The sequence below is a fragment of the Callithrix jacchus genome, chromosome X (assembly GCF_049354715.1).
Source record: "Callithrix jacchus isolate 240 chromosome X, calJac240_pri, whole genome shotgun sequence".
NCBI classification, from domain to species: domain Eukaryota; kingdom Metazoa; phylum Chordata; class Mammalia; order Primates; family Cebidae; genus Callithrix; species Callithrix jacchus.
The window spans coordinates 52731165-52748567 of NC_133524.1; the positions used below are offsets into that span (position 1 = coordinate 52731165).

A 17403-nucleotide genomic window follows, 5' to 3' on the forward strand; every position below is an offset into this window, starting at 1 on the left:
AAGATGAATAAATTATGTCTCCACACTGCCTTTAGATTTGAGCTATCATAGCGATTCTGTCCCGGGTCTCCAGCCTAACTTCATGCTCTGTGAGGTTTGCGCTTTCCAGCCACCATAGTTGCATGCAGCAGTTCCTCAGAATCTCTCTCTCCCTCTCTCTCCCTCTCTCTCCCTCTCTCTCCCTCTCTCTCCCTCTCTCTCCCTCTCTCTCCCTCTCTCTCCCTCTCTCTCCCTCTCTCTCCCTCTCTCTCCCTCTCTCTCCCTCTCTCTCCCTCTCTCTCCCTCCCCCTCTCTCTCTCTCTCTCTCTCTCTCTCTCTCTCTCTCTCTCTCTCTCTCTCTCTCTCTCTCTCTCTCTCCACACACACAGACACACAGAGTCGCCCTGACCAATAGGCTGCTTACATCCGGGACCCTTAAAGGGCATAACTGAGATCAGTACTGCAGGTTGCTCTCACTCTGCTGCATGGCTCCTAAGGCAGAGATCCGTGGCATTTCCCTCCCACCCTCTGCAGACTGAGCCCCAGTTTCGCTACTTTCCAGAGAAATCCACCAGCCGGGTTGGAGCACAACTTCCGAGCTTGGCAGGGGTTGACATGGGCTCTGGTTTCCTGGAAAGGTCACTCTCACCATCACGTTTTCCACAGATGTGAATATTGAGGCACGAGGGAGGGTAGTATCCCGTTTACCCAGGAGACGCTAAGAGCAGAGGAGAAAACCCCAGTTGCCAGATGTGTGTCTGTCTGGTGGGCCATTTTCGCCAGCCCGTTTAAGTAAACAGGTCTCCAAATAGCTACCTAAACAGGATGTTTTAGGCATTTTCCACTTCAAATCACTGAGCTCATCTCAACTGAGGCCTGACTGCCCAGTGTCTCAAAGACACAGTTAGTTCATGACCTTATCCCTCAGGAACAGATGGTGTTCCAGCTTTGTGGGAGTCAATTTCAATGTGTGGAGGACTTGGGGTGCCTTTCAACACCTCAGGCTTCATATATCTGCTTTGAATGGAAAGCTTATCAGCCACGGTAGTCAGGGAGGTACCTTTACTCACTGGGGCTGATGTGTCGAATTTTTCTGTCTAGATAATGAAAACTTCCCGGAGCACTTCAAGTTTCATGTAGCTTCTTAGTAATTGATGTCGCTAAGTTCCACATGTCCTCAGGGACAGTTCCTTTGATTCTGGAATGGTACCAGTTTTTATGCTTTTATGTCTAATCCTTAAAATCCTAGTTCTTAATCTACATGGAAATAAGACCTTGTTCATATCAAACATTCCAACAGGTTTCATTTGTGCTTCTCGAATGTGGGAATCTATCCAAAAAAGCCTGAAAATCCTGTTCAAGGAAATTAGACCCTGTTACTGTACTTTGTGAAGAATATCCTCCTTCAGGATTAGTTATCCATGGGCTCATCAGCACCTTTGTAAATAAAGGGACAAAAAGCACGTGGCACCTATGAATGTGGCAAGGTGAGGAAATATAGGGGGACCACAGCACAATGGCTCTTCTCTTGTTTCAAATAAAGCCTATGGGGTGAGGTACCCGCATCCCTCCCCCATCCGTCAATATTCTCATCCTACTCCTGACTGTTCCCGCTTTAGGTGGAAGTTTCTAAATGTACTTGTCCACATATGTGGGTGGGGATGTTATAATATGAGAGTATCCGTCATCGGTCATCTTAAACCAAAGACGGTTAGTTTCAATTATTATTTATAATAATAAAAAATCATGATCTCTAATTTGCATTTTATCTTTTTATTCCTTCTTGATAAGGACACCATCATTATTAAATTTCACTTCCTTTTATTTCTTATTAATTCCAGTTTTTAAATAGTGCACTCAGAAGTGCTCAAAGAATGGGAAATAGGGATTTCTGGACTCAGACTTCCTGGGAGCAAATATTTAGCAGATGGTCATGGCATCAGATGGCTGGACGGTAGTGTTTCATGCTGTATTAGTTAGGGGGCTGTAGAAGGACAGAACTAATAGGATAGATGCGAAGCATCTATCGAAGCAGGGTTTATTAGGAAGTATTGCCTCACACAATCACAAGGTAAAGCCCCACAGTGGGCCATCTGCAAGCTGAGGAGTAAGGAAGGCATTCCGAGTTCCAAAATCTCAAAGTACTGAAGCCAACATTGCAGCCTTTAGTCTGTGACTGAGGGCCCGAGCGCCCCTGCCAGATCACTGGCATATGATCGAGACTCCAAGAACTGAAGAATCTGGAGTCTGATATTTGAAGGCTGGAGGCATGCAGCAAGGGAGATAGTTGGAGGCCAGAAGACTCGGCAAGTCTAGTTTTCCACGTTCTTCTGCCTGGTTTATTCCAGCCACACTGGAAACTGATTAGATGGTGCCCACCCAGACTGAGGGTGGGTCTACATCTCCCGGTCCACTGACAAAAATGTCCATCTCCTTTGGCAACACCCTCTCAGACACAGCCAGCAACGATACTTTACATCCTTCTATCCAATCAAGTTGACACTTAACATTAATCATCACATGCAGACCTGTTTCCTGAGTGGCCTCACTCCAGCTTCAAAGGACAGGCTTCAATTTCCTGCCAAATGTGAACTTCCTGCTGCCGTTCCTGTGGAACATAACTCCAGATATGCTGGATGACTTCAAAGAATCACAATTACAATGGGTTTGGGAAAGTTGTGAAGAAGCCCTTGTGAGAAACAGGAAGCAGGAGAAAGTATGAAAGACACCGGAGAGACAAGACGAGTTGCCTGATACATGACCCTAGCAACTCTCTAGCGGCTAAGGGAGAAAACAGAGCTGGGACCAACACAGCCGGTCTACCTTTGGGAGTGCTCAATTTCCCACATGACCAGAGCTTCCCATCCTCTCTGCACAGGAATCTGACAAAACTGAGATTTCCACAGGATGATAAGTGGGTGGGACAAAGTCTACGGATTCTGAGCAGCTGGCAAGTTTCAGGGTACCAGAGTAAACACTGTCAGCTGAGCGCAGATTGCCTGTTGGTTGAGGTCAAATTATTTACTACCTGCCGTGTTCAGTGCAGCTCTCCCGCTTGCCTCATGAAATGTGAGCACAGTAGGGGAATGGAGGTCCCTGTGCATTCACTGTGACAAGAGGTCACATGTACTTTCTGTCCCATTTGTCTGTGAGTTCTCATCTGCCCAAGTAAGACTTCACCTGTGCAAAGGAGAGACTGATATCTGCAGATCAAACACATATTTCAGTAATTGCATAATTTGTAATGGCCTTTCTGGTCCATATCAAAGACAGTACGTTTGTCTAAAAACACTGAATTGTCAAGGAGGAGGACAAAATTGGGTTCTCACGTGTGTTTGCATATATTCTATGGCAACATTTATCAACCACTGAGGATGTCCTCTGAAAAGGCTTTCGTCGTTTCTAAACTGGTTTTTAATCCATGATAAATCATAAGACTGATGCTGTCAGTCACAGACAGCATTTTAAAGAACGGAGATAAAATAAATTGCTAAATAGCGTTCACTGCATATAGAATATACAAATACACTGCACATCCCCATGCACATACATATACTATTTTCCTAGTGGACTGCATACAACCTGTGTATTTCCCACACATTTTCAAAAGGGTTTGAACGTCACTACTTTAGCGTTTATCAGACAAAATGTTTACGGGCTATTTATCTAGCCATCTGTGAAGATGATGGATTATGTCTTGCTCAGAATAAGTTCACCGTTGTTTGTAGCTTTCTACAGAATCCTTGAAATAGCAGTCGGTGATGTTTAAATTGGTCAGTTTTACTGTGGGACTTGACTCTCAGCAAACTCATTTGTGAACTCATGAGAAGGAAGACTGATAAGTTGTGGGGCCTTACTTTCTACCATGTCTTTCTGCAGCTGCAGGGTGTGTTCACGTGTGTGCTTCTGCACTCGTCTGCTGGTGCTTTGATGTGTTCCCTTTTATTTCCCCTTTTATTATTGACTGTGTCTTACGGTTCATTATGTACTTCATTAGCATCCAGTGACAGTGTCACCTGTGGTATTCAGTGTTGATCCACTTTATGTGAACTTTAAAAATATTTTCAAGGACGAATATGTTTTCTTACCAACTTTCCTTAAGTACTTTGAGGAGTCAAATGCAATTCAATATTAGCCGTTGATGTTGGATCATACTGGGCTATAATCCTGCTAAGTGGCTAATCATACAAACTGTTGTTATGCCTCAGCTTTTATGTCACCACAATGCTTAGGTAAATGACACAATGCCCAAGACATAGAACGAAGGATGTGAGATATTGCCTTTGTAAAACTTCCAAATTTTGCTTTAATTTCAGGGGTACATGTTTGGGATGTGCAGGTTTGCTACACAGGTAAAGCTTGGTCTCAGTGATTTACGGCACAGATCATCACATCACCCAGGTTTTAAGCCCAGCATCCGCTAGATATTCTTCCTGATCCTCTGCCCCCTCCCACTCCTGCACTCCAGTCGGCCCAGGTGTGCAATGCTTCTCCCATGTTTCCATGTGTTTTCATCTTTTGGCTCCCACTTATAAGTGAGAACATACGGTATTGGTTATCTGTTCCTGCGTTAGTTTGCTAAGCATAATGGGTGCCACCACCATGCATGTCACCGCCAAGGACATGATCTCATTCTTTTTATGGCTGCATAGTGTTCCATTGTGTATCTGTGCTACATTTTCTTGACCTGTCTTATCATGGATAGGATGGACATAGCAAATATCACAAATACACGTGGTACTTGCTGTGGGAAATATCGCACTGTGGTGGGACAGACAGACAAACAGAAGAGCAGTTGAAGTGCAGAGGAGAAACACAGGGAGGGGAAACAGAGGAATAAAAAACAATTAATGTAGCGGCCATGAGGCAGAAGCAAACAACACAAATTTTTAAAAAAGATAATCTTTATCTATTGCCTTTGCCCCTTTTCTGAAAATCAGCTTCTTATGTCTGTGAGTCTGTTGCTGGACTCCATTTTGATCTGTTGATCTTTCCCCAATACCACACTGTCGTGAACACTGGAGAAGTAACACAATTGCCGTATGGGGCTGGATGATTAAAAATCCTAATCAACAGCTTCATACAGTGCTCCTAACACTAGGCAGGGCCCTCGCCTCAGCTGAGGATCCCATGTCTCCCACCTTCCCAGGGGCTTTGCTCTTGCAGTGATCACTCCTCTCTCCTGAACCATCAATGGCTCCCTGTATATGGGATCAATCCCTAAGACAAGAAGGAAGTCACCTTCTTCCAATGCACTGAAAACATAATCAATAAACAAATAACATAGACTTAATGTGAATCCTGCCATCAGGTAGGGTGAATTCCCCAAAGTTATATTTCAGAATCATTTTGGATATTCTGGTTCATTTTCCTTTGTAGATAATTTTGAAACTGGAGTCTAATGAACTGTGTTGCATAAGTTCATGCAGTTTTCCTCTGCGGGAAAGCAGATAAATGTGTTAGTAGCTACAAAATGACATGGGGTGGGGTGGGGGGGGGAGGAAGTGAGTTTTCCCTTAGCTTGGGTAATGATCCAATGTAGGGGGAGCAGTGGGTGGTTCAGGAGAGAGGAGTGACCACTGTAGGAGCGAGGCCGGTAACAAGTTGTGAGGCATGGTATACTGACCTGAGGTGAGGGGGCTGGCTTGAGTCAGGAGTGTTGTATGCGGAAGGGCAGCAGAGAGTGTCCGTGAATCACTGAAGGTGAGGGTGGCCTTGGGGGTCCCTGACACAGTCGCAGCAACGGTGTGATTCACCAGCAAGGCCGTGACTCACTATAACATGGTGAAATCTTTCTTTGAATAAAGGAAGAGTCAGGGGGTAGAGATGGCGAAGTTGTCACTCTTGGGAGCCTATGGATTTCTCCATAGTGTGAGGCCACAGCCAAGCTGTTGTCTATTATGAGAAGTACATGTACTCACAACATTTAGCAATAATCCCTCCGACTGCAAGAGAACTGGCTCACTGGATCACTCAACCACTGTTCTGCACAGGATAATGTATAGGGGAAAAGTGCAGCCTGGTGCTGACTTTAATTTTTGTTTTCTCCTGCAGGCAGGTAGAGATAAGGCACAATTGTTGCCAATGGACTTTCAGTAGGTCAAGAATCCTGAACGTTTGAATTGCCCTTTCCTCCAAGTGAGAGGGAAAAAATCAGTTTCCTGGGCTGGAGCAAACAAAGACTTAGATAAACCTCAAGCCAAAGATAAAGGGAAAAAAGGCCACATGCAGTGGCTCACATCTGTAATCCCTGTATGTTTGGATGCCGAGGGAGGAGAATCCCTTGAAGCCAGGTGTTCCCGACCAGCCTGGACAACACAGTGAGACCCCTGCTCTACACAATTTTTAAAATTAGCTGGGCATCGTGGCACATGTCTGTAGTCCCATGTACTCAGGAACATATAGTAGTAGGATCGCTTGAGCCTGAGTCCTAGGTTGCGGTGAGCCGTAAGTCCTGCGGTGTACTCTAGCTTCGGCAACAGACAGAAACCCTGTCTCAAAAAGTGGGTGGGTGGGTGTGTGAAGACACATTCCAGCCTTGTCTTCAGCTGGGATGCCACTGTGGGTGTCCAAACATTTGAGGTAGAGTCTCTTTTGGCCATGGAACTTTTAAGTCTGTGAATGTTGAATTTAGTGCTAGAGGTTTGAGGGAAATTACAACGAGATTTAAAAAACGAGTACAGTTGATTTTGCTTTTGTTTTTGTTTTGAGATGGAGTTTTGTTCTGTCGCCCAGGACTGAGTGTAATGACGCAATCTCCGCTCACTGAAACCTTCACCTCCCAGGATGAAGCAATTCTCCTGCCTCAGCCTTCTGAGTAGCTTGGATTACAGGCACCTGCCACCATGCCTGGTTGAGTTTTTTTTTTTTTTTTTTTTTTTTTTTTTTTTTTTTAGTAGAGATGGCATTTCACCATGTTGGCCCGGCTGGTCTCAAACTTCGGACCTCAGGTGATCAGCCTGCCTCAGCCTCCCAAAGTGTTGGGATTACAGGCGTGAGACACCGTGCCCAGCCAAAAACGGGTACAACGGCTTTGTGTTTTGTGGCTGTTACATCTGGATGTGTGATATTAATGGAAAGCTCCAGCAGTTTGACTACTTAATGTAGTTGCCAAAAGCAAGGAATTCATCTTTTCTACAATTCTCACAGGATAAGTGGTAAAGACAAAACGGATGGATGTTATGGAAACCGATTTTTAAATTTTTTCCAGATTCAGGATTTCACCCTGTCCATTTCATAAATATGATGAATCTTTTCACTAAGTTTACCTTATAATGTGTTTTTCAGAAGATACATTTTCCCTTCTGTTCACAATCTTTCTGGAAAAAAAAAAGGAAATGAAATTTCATCTGGACTATGAAATGAAATGATTAAAGAGATAAAAACTTTTCATCACAGAATACTCTAGGCTGATGTTTTAATAGTGGAGAAAACAGAAAACCTGGCACATGAGCAGAGGCAAGGGAGGGAAGGAAGGCATTGGTTGTCACTGTTTTTCAAAATTGTTACTGCAAACTCTGCACCTTTCCTCAAGAAATACTTCCCATGCAGGCTTTCCAAGCCACTGTGAGCCAATGGTAAAACCACACTCACGGGTGGGCCAGTGATTACCTTACAGGCATTCAGGGAAATCAGCTACCAGTTCAGAGCTGTGCAATAACATGTGCAATAACACAACCTTAAGAATGCACACAAGTGTGAATTGATTGGGTCTACGGCATGTATAAAAAGCATGTATAAAAATTGACAGAGATGGGAGGATCACTTGAAGCCATGTGGTTGAGAGCAGCCTGAGTAACACAGTGACGCCCCCCACGCCATTTAAAAGAGTAATTAAATACACTAAATATACTAGGTGGGCATGGTGGCGGCCACCTGCCACCCCAGCTACACGGGAGGTTGCAGTGTGAGGATGATTGCTTGAGCCAAAGAGATGGAGACTGCAGAGAAGCATGGTGATGCCACTGCACTCCACCCTGGGCAACAGAAAAATACCCAGAGGAAAAGAAGTATGTGTAAATATAGACATAAAATTCTTTATTTCTGTCACAAAAGGCCTTTCTAAGACACACCCCCTACTAAGGGTGACATACAACTCTCTGTTCTCAACGTTTCTGAATCCATGAGAATGGGTGGGCAAGAGACAAACAAAAAATGTCTCGCGTCCCTTTCTTTCTACTACACACAACCGGGGATTCGGTGAGGGAACAGCGGGAAAACCCTGGCCAGACCTGCGTGCGCCTGACTCAGTGTGCATGCCCCTTGCTGCACAAGTCCCTTTGTGGGCATGCGCTTTGTCTGTCTGCCTTCTGTCCCTGCAGAGCTGTGCAAGGAGACGTAGTGATTTCCTTCTGCGGTGCCCACTGGGACTCAGCCAGTAGGTTCGCAGATCAGTCCTCCCAGAGTTGAAGTGTGGGAGAGTGTGAGGAGGAGCCCGTGGGCGCCGTCCACGGCCTCCTAGGGGAAAGGACCTTGCGGTCCCTGTCTTTCTCCCAGCAGGCCAAGATGCAGCATTGTCCTTGCTGTAGTGGGGGTCCTGGACAGGGAAGGTAGCGGGTCCATAGAGCAGAAGAGGGCCTCGTGAACTTGGAGTGGGTTTTGAAGGGGAAACTCTTTGTGGTATTTGAGTCCCGAAGGCACAGGAAACCACCCACAGAGGGCACATTCTGAAGTCCTCAGTGGGGACCTGGGACAGGGCGCAGAACTGTTGGGTGCAGGTGGGGTGGGGTAGGCGGGGCACGGCTGGGCGTGGCGAGGAGGCGGGGCCACAGCCCACAAGGCGGGCACCAACTTCACTGCGCATGCTCTCGGTGCACCCACCTGCGTGCGCGCGTGTTCACTGGGCGGCTTCCCATCGGCCCCTTCGCCACGTGGTGAACGTCGCGGAGCTGTGAGGGTGTGAGGGTGTGAGGGTTACTTTACTGCAGTCCAGACCGTTTCTACCGCTAGTGAGACTCAGCTGGTAGGTCCACAGACCAGTCAGTCTTCCCAGGAGTGGAAGTGTGAGCGAGTGTGAGGAGGAGCTTGTGGCTTTCCAGGGCATGGGGCAGCGTGGTCCGTGGCCTCCCACATAAAGAATCTTGAGGTGATAGTCCTCCTCATGCCCGGGCGCCATCTTGGTCCTTGTGGTGGGTTCCGAACGCCGGAGGAAGTTGCGCTGTGGAGTTGCGGTGTCAAGTGAGGACGGGGAGAGTGCTAGGGATGCTCTTGGAGGTATCCACGTCTTGAAAGGGCCTGGAACCCCGGAGAGAGGACATGTTCCAGACTCCTTCGTAAGGACTTGGGAAAGGGCTGGGTGGGAGGTAAGGAGAGGTTCTTGAACGCAGTGGGTTAGAGACGGGAGCTCACAGGTATATAGAGCGCTTGGCACAGGTGTCCAGTGAGGAGCGCCCAGGGCTTCGTCTCGATGTCTCAGTTCTACAGTGGAGGTTTGAATGAGTGGGACCATGCGTTCCAACAAAACTTGATTTTAGGTGGGAAATGGGCTTATCAGATGGGTGTGTAACAAAAGCCATGGTCACTGCAGTTTTAATTCACCAGCTGTATGTTTTAAAGATCTCCACTATGAAGAGTCCAGTTGTGAAACCAACCTCATTGGAAATAACCCTGTGTCATTGGCCAGGAGCCTTAAGACATTGCTTAGGTAGCTTGACCAATTTAAGGGAGTGTGCACGCATTCGATTCAGAAGGCACACACACTCACTTGCCCCGAGACTTACTTCCAATGTATTACCAAATGTTTTGTAAAAATTGCAAGTTGGCATTTCACTATGGAAGTGGTCAGATATACCTACCCTGTCAAGTGCATTTTCCGAATCGCAGCTTTCCGTTTGCATTGTGAAATATGAATTGGCAAGGAAGATCAAGATAGGCCTATACCGAGGCGATATGTACAGTGGACTCAGCGGGTTAGGCCCACGGGCCCATCACACTGGAAGCTGAAGTGTGAGTGAGGGTGAGGAGGAGACAGCAGGCTTCCGAGGGTCGTGCCTCTTGGTCGGTGACTCCAAGGGAGAAGGGCCTTGAGGCTGTCGTCCTTCTCATGCGGCTCCATGGCTATGGGCCTTCTTGTGTTGTGGGAGTCAGAAAGTACCAAGAAGAAGGGCCTTGGAGTGGGCGGCAGGGGCCGGGGGGCGGCAGTTAGGTGAAGCTGTGGCGATGCTGGGCTTCTGTTGGCAGTATCCAAGTCTCAGAAACGCCTGGAACCCCTTCCAGAGGACAGATTCCATACTCCTCAAGGGGGATCAGGGCTGCGACGGCGTGGGTGGTAAGGAAGGGGCCTGGAAAGCGGGAGCACTCTGGGCTGGTGTTCGCAGCCCCAGGGTTTGTATAGCGAACCTCAGAGGTGCCAGCCCGGTGAGGACCCCCCACAACTGTGTGGCAACTTCTCAACTCCATCTTGGAAGTTCGAGTGGACGGGTGGGGCTCACCATTCCAACAAAACTTCATTTTGGAAGGGAAATGGGCCTAGCAAATGCCTGTGTGACGAAAGCTGTGGGCACTTAAATTTTAATTCTCAAGCTGTATTTTCTTAATTGTCTCACTAAAAAGAGACCAGTTATGAAACGAACCCTCATTGGAAATGCCGTGTGTCTCTTGCCATGAGCCCTAAGGCATTGCTCAGCTAGCTTGATAAGCTTAGCTGGTTGTGCAAGTATTCGATTCAGAAGGCATACACACTCATACATGCCCTCTGACTGACTTTTCAATGTATTACCAAATTTTTTAAAATTGCAAGTTAACATATGGCCTTGGAAGTGCTCAAATATAGTATCCTCTCACGTGCGTTTTTCCGGTCACAGTATTCTGGGGTTTTTTTGTTTGTCTTTGGTTTTGTTTGGTTTGGTTTGATTTTTTTTGAGATGGAGTTTTGCTCTTATTGCCCAGGCTGGAATGCAGTGGCGCAAACTTGGCTGCCTGCAGCCTTTGCCTCCAGAGTTCAAGTGATTTCTTCTGCCTCTGCCTCCCTACTTGCTGGGATTACAGGCACCTGCCAGCAAGCCTGGCTAGGTTTTTGTATTTTTAGTAGAGACAGGGTTTGACCTTGTTGGCCAGGCTGGCCTTGAACTCCTGACGTCAGGTCGTCCACCCACTTCGGCCTCCTCAAGTGCACACTGTTCTATTTGCAGAGTGAAGTATGAGTGGGAGAGAAAGAAAACATAGACCAATGCGACATGTGCGACTTGTTCAGCTGACCAGGCCTGATGTGAGTGACTTAACATTTGATGTTTTCTATTAACAGAATTTTGTTGTTGCTGTCGTATTGTTGTAGAATTAGTTTAGATATATTGATGAAGTTCTCCCATGTTGATAAGAAGTGATCATTGCAGCTCATGAAGGAAAGAGTAACCCAGAGGACTACATACTCGTCGTGTTTGGATGTGTGATCTTGTGCTCCCCAGATTTGACTGGTGATTTCCTCCTCATGCTTATTTATAGCACAGTATACACATTCAACCCGACGTAAATTAAAATGGCGTCCAAAGCCGTTGAGGGTCACAGTCTTAGAGTTACCTCTCTGTGGGAAGCGTGACTTTATGTAGAATAAGTATGTGGAATAGTATTGGGATAGTGTTGGGGCACGTCTTTAAACATGCGTATGATCAGAAGTATCTATGTAATGTGTATATTCATATTATTGACATGCATTGAAAGGAAATTTTTTATCTACACACACACACACACACACACACACACACACACCTTTTCCCAGGAGCCCAGTGTGCCAAAGCCTCAACAAGAAGAAACACCAGCTGAAAGTCGGGATCGTACACCTGGTCAGAAGAGAGAAGTTCAGGGTGGACCTAAGATTCGAAGAACTGGGAAGGGTAAGAAAGAATGTGTATGGGGGGAGGAGGCCTATGTGTGCATCATGCCTTATGCCATGACCAGTAACAGGAGGATTGGGAAAGAATCTCAAGCCTTTATTGAGAGTTGGCTAGAAACGTGATGGGTATAGTTTGCAGCTTCCTGCAGTCCCTGGGTGTGAAGAATCTTCTCTTTTTCTTCGAGATGCATTTTGTATGCTTGAAAATACACTCCTTCCTAAATCAGATGAAACCATTTAATTGGTTGTATGAAAATGTACATTATTGCACTAATTTAATTTGATCTTCTTAGGATGTTGCAGTGTGATCTTCTCAGCCATGGCGGCCACGGTGTTGTAAGCACCCTTTAACAGCACGTGGAGTGCCAAGTCACCATACCTTATAACACCCTGAATAATGCCTATTTGCAAGGGGATGTTAACGTTAACCTCATTTTGTAAATAAGAAAACTGCGGCCAGGTACAGTGTCTCACGCATGTAATCCCAGCATTCTGGGAGGCCGAGGCGGGCAGATCACCTGAGGTCAGGTGTCTGAGAACAGCCTGGCCAATATGGTGAAAACCTGTCTCTACTAAAAATCCAAAAAGTAGCTGGGTGTTATGGCACATGTCTGTAATCCCAGCTAAGCCTGCTGAGACAGGAGAATCACTTGAGCCCAGGCAGAGGAGGTCGCGGTGAGGCGAGATCGTGCCACTGCATTCCAGCCTGGGAGACTGAGTGAGACTAGGTCTCTAAATAAATGAATGAATAAGAAAACTGAGGCTCAGAGACTGAGACTTAACCAAGAACACTTGACTCATGGAGAAAGAATTTATATTTTGTGCCAAGGTTTGCATTCTTCCCACCATCTATGTTAGAAAATGTGAATGATTTTGCTTAAAACTGCTTAATAGTCAAATAATGTCTGTACTGGAACATACGTCAGTATTGGCTCAGGAATAAATGCAGTTCAGTGAAGCAGGATAGGAACCCCAGAAAAGAGGCCAACGAACGACAGCCACTGTTTCCTTTGGTGTGTATTTTTGACAGTATGTTTGGTAAAAGGTGGATAATTCAGGACACTGGCCTACAGGTAACTATATTAGTAGGATTTTTAAGGGGCTTTTAAAAGTCATTTCAGTATTTTTATAATTATAAAACTCAAAGTATGATAAGATTATCACGAAATAAATTGTTTCCTCAACAGATGGCATTTTCAAACTCAAGATAGACAGAATTTTGGCTATGGGCCATTTTAGCAATTCACTGTTAAGGGGGTTCTAGGATATGACAGCGATCAATGCCCATTAACTTCTTTACACATCAGTTACCATACTCTCATTGGAAGACAGTGATTTTGCTGCTGTATTTTGTACTGTTTCTTAATGACATTCATGTATGGAAAGTCACATATAGGGCCTTCGGACCGAAGCGTTACTTTAATTAAGATTAACCCCAACATTTTCAAGGTACCTCAACAGGGGATGAGTGTCATGACTATAAGATTTGTCATAGGCTCACCAACACATCGATTTACACCTTCAGAAAATTACATTAACTTTTGATTAAAATGCTATCTGTGGGCAGTCTTCAGATTTCCCGGGTAGCTATATGTTGATAATACACAGTGGTAAAGTATGGGGAATGTAGGTGTGGTGTGATTTATCCTCAGATTGTCATTTAAGATATCATAATACCTGGAAGACAAAGATGGGACGTCTTTGCATCACATTTATTACCACAGCAGCGTACAGGCTTTTATCGCGTAACACTGAGGAAAAGAATGTGATCATTTCCTCATTTATCATTCTTGTTTCGCTGCTCCAGCCTATATCCTTTGTATTTTTTAGTGCCTGGCCTGAAAGCTGATCTCCAGGAGCTGTCTCAGTCAAAGACTGGGGGTGAATGCGGAGAAGGTCCTGATGTCCAGGGGAAGATTCTGCCAAAATCAGAGGAACTTAAAATGCCAGAAGGAGGTACGTTATCCATTAAGATGCAAAATTATTTGCTTTCTGTCTTCCACAATATTATACTTTAGATAATAAAAAGAGAGAACATTACTGCCCCTTGAGAAACAGTCTGAATGCAGACTTTGTTCGGAAGGTAGTTCAGACCCCAGAATCCTGACTGCAGAACTGAAACACTATCAGATACAGACAGAAATTGGGTCAAAGCTGTATTTAATCATCAAATAAAAAAAGTTTTCTTCTGAGTATCACCAACAGCTAACAATTTTCAGACTATTTTCTCATTTCTGCTTTTCTCAAATACATTGTAATGCCACCTTGTATGAAATATGCTGACCCTGAAAGAGATTCTAGTACCAGCTCTAACACAATTTTTGAGATTCTGAACAAATCTCGTAAGTCCTAAACCCGTTTCTCTTTTATTGAAAGTAGTGAATGCCCATCAGATAGATTCAAATCCACTTCCACTTCAGTGCTGGTTTCTGGATGCTCTAGTTCTGTTGGAGAGAGTGCAGAGATATTCTTATGTTCATGATTTGTTTCTCATAATAATGAGCTTCAGTCCAATTACAATACCCAAGTTGAGATTTCATTGTCCCTAAGACAATGAGTGGGCACTCTGCTTGATGTTCGTTTACCTGTACGGAGACTTTCATGGGTGTTCTTGGATTTTCTCAAATCCTAAATTCTCTCAGGCTGTTAAAAATTGCATTTTTTTTTTTTCACACGGAGTCTCGCTCTGTCACCCAGGCTGGAGTGCAGTGGTCTGATATTTGTTCACTGCAACCTCCGCCTCCCGGGTTTAAGCGATTCTCGTGCCTCAGCCTCTCATGTAGCTGAGAGTACAGGTACATGCTCCCATGCCCGACTACTTTTTTAGTTTTAGTAGAGTCGGGGTTTCACCATGTTGGCCAGGCTGGGATCGAACTCCTGATCTCAAGTGATCCACCTGCCTTGGCCTCCCAAAGTGCTGGGATTATAGGGGTTGAGCCACCTCCCTTGCCAGACCCAATGATTGCATTTTAAAGTCTTCCTGCAGTGAACCCTTGAATGACTGAATAATAAAATGGAAAGAGACAAGTCACGTTTTCTGGCTCACGAAGTAGGGATCGTGCACGCAAATCTGTGATGTCCAAGCTGGTTGTAAGATGCCTGTGGTAGGCATGCTTGCTACTCTCCTGCAAGTCTTTGTGAACCCCTGTGTGTAATTAGACTGAAGACACACATGGTAACCTCTAACCATATCAGAGGTTATATATTACAGGTTTCTGCCTTGAGTCTTCAAACGATACGATTTAAACTTCCAAGACTCTAACGTACTAAGTCCTGAGTAGTCTACATAGGTATCTTTTATACATATTTTCCAAATTGCTGACTTAATTAAAAGAACCTCTGAATTGAAAGGAAGCACTGCATGTTTAGGGCAGAAATTATCTAGATGTCTGTACTCCACGCTGCTGAACAACTTCATTAGACTATTTACATTAAAAGATTGCTTTCACACGATTTCCAGGAGCCTATTGAACAAACTTCAATTGTATTCTTAGGATAGTCATAGCATTAGAAGTATGTCTTATTAAAATAGACAGTAAATTACATGATACGAGAAAGTAATATAAATAAAAAAGTGATAAATGAGTCACAGAATAAACTTAAGGGAAAAGGACACAGGCAGTAAATGAAAGAGGCGAATCATTAGCAAAAGTAAAACTAATCCGAAAGTAATACATTTGATAGATCTTTTTTTTTTTTTTGAGAACTAGCTGGGAAGGGAGCATCCAGTAGATTAAACAATCTAGAAGAAAATGGAAAAGGCACAACATGGAATATGAGTGAACAAGACACAGGTATTGAATGTAGGGCATAATTGAAAGGGAATACATTCCTGAACACTAATGTTTTCAGAGTGTGGATGAAACAAACGGTTGAAATGCCAGAAATGCCTACATTATTTAATATATTCCTGTAATACGTCAATATCTGAACATCACAAAGGCTGTGGAAGAACTTGTGAAATTTGCCAGTTGTCCCTCAAAAACAGTTAATTTTAGAAGGAAATATTTAACTTTTCCATGTGTCTAACTCTTCGATTTGTTTCCCTCTCCATTTCTTTTTTTTTTTTTTCCACACTGGTTATGATGTATAACTCTTTCACATTTTAATATCAATCATGATAGTGATACCTTAAAACTTATATGACCATTTAATTAATTATACAAACCAGAATACTTTCCAGTGAAAAATGTGTCATTATTTATATTGACATAAGGACTCTAGGTGAAAACTGGATGCAAATGGTTAGTGTATGTTAAAGAAAAAAGAAGGGCAAACTAGCTCAAAGGAATATTATTGCACTTCCACACAATAGAGAGAAAAAACACAAAACTGTCCTTTCTGTTCACTTCACTTATGTATTTCCTAATGTGACATTAACTGTTCTCTCAAAAGATAGTTTTCGGACTATTTGTTTCAAGCCAAAACATTAAATGATACATTGTTTCTGAAGGATTTTTTTTTCAGAAATTCCTTCTGTTTCTTAGGTTTTTGTGTTCTGCCTGTAGTTTGAGTAAAACTCGACACAATGTTTCCTATCTAATCTAAGCCCGTTTTAATAGGTTCACTTGATTTAATGTGTTCTGGCCTTGGACTGTCTTTTGGTTTCCTTCCAGCATGAAAAGCAGGGTGTGCTCAATGTTGCTGCTGTATATGCACGGAAGTGTATCATCAAAGTCCCTACAGAGGTCTAGTTGAATGTTAGCCATATGGTGACTCTTAGGCTTCTGTTTTTAGTCCATTGTATAAAACGAAAGCTTTGATGTCCTTTGCATACCTTTAATTTCGTCTGAATACCGTTGTGCTAGTAATGTTCCCTCCTGTTATGTTTCTCTTGCAGCGGAAGGGAAACCTCAGGTTTAAACGAAGACGAGCTGAAAGAATGCAAACTGAATTTCTCTGAGATGTTTGACTTTTAAAAATCTCAGTAAAGTTTTCCAGTTTTCTCCAAAGAAGCGTTGCACATGTTTTGTTCATTTATTCTCACGTAATAGACACTATTGAAAATTTTGGCCTCGTGCAGTTGCTCACACCTATAATCCAACACGTGGGGATGCTGAGGCAGGAAGATTGCTTGAGCTTGGGAGATTGAGACGTGCCTGGGCAACGTGGCAAAAACGCCTTCTCTACAAAAATAAATGAATGCATGCATGAATGTATACATGTATGTGTGTAGATGTGTGTAGGTGCAGTCCCAGCTACTCTGGAAGCTGAGGTGGGAGGATCCCTTGAGCCTAGGAGTTCGAGGATGAAGGTAGTCACGTTTAAGCCGCTGCAACTCCAGCGTGGGTGAATGAGACTCGTGCCTGAATAAAAAGCATAATTTTTCCAACTTTGTATTCTGATTTGGCTGGCATACACCTGTGTGATATTATGAAATACATATTTGGTGCTGGACCCTGCTTACTGTCATACAGCTACAATTTGTAAGAAACTCCACATAGTGATGCCTTTTTGTATGCTAGTGAGTTGACCAATGGCTGGGAGCTCCTAGGTAGCTCTAGGATCAGGGATTAGAGGGTTAGCCTTTCAGCCCCATCCCCAACCTTCAGGACATGGAGAGGGCTGAGGTTAAGTTGATTTCCAGTGGCAGGCCA

General features: G+C 44.3%; 1 long non-coding RNA gene across 3 annotated transcripts; it reads left to right on the forward strand.

Annotated features, from left to right (window-relative positions):
- The first annotated feature begins 8854 nt into the window (after positions 1-8854).
- On the forward strand, positions 8855-17064 carry LOC144581072 (uncharacterized). Of its 3 annotated transcripts, none has more exons than XR_013531597.1 (5): positions 8855-9064; positions 11109-11185; positions 11693-11807; positions 13637-13762; positions 16647-17064. It is a non-coding gene; the product is annotated as an uncharacterized LOC144581072 (long non-coding RNA). The 3 variants fall into 3 exon arrangements; XR_013531596.1 differs by having other exon boundaries at positions 8855-8941; positions 16647-17062; XR_013531598.1 differs by lacking the exon at positions 8855-9064 and adding an exon at positions 9105-9251.
- The last annotated feature ends 339 nt before the right edge of the window (positions 17065-17403 follow it).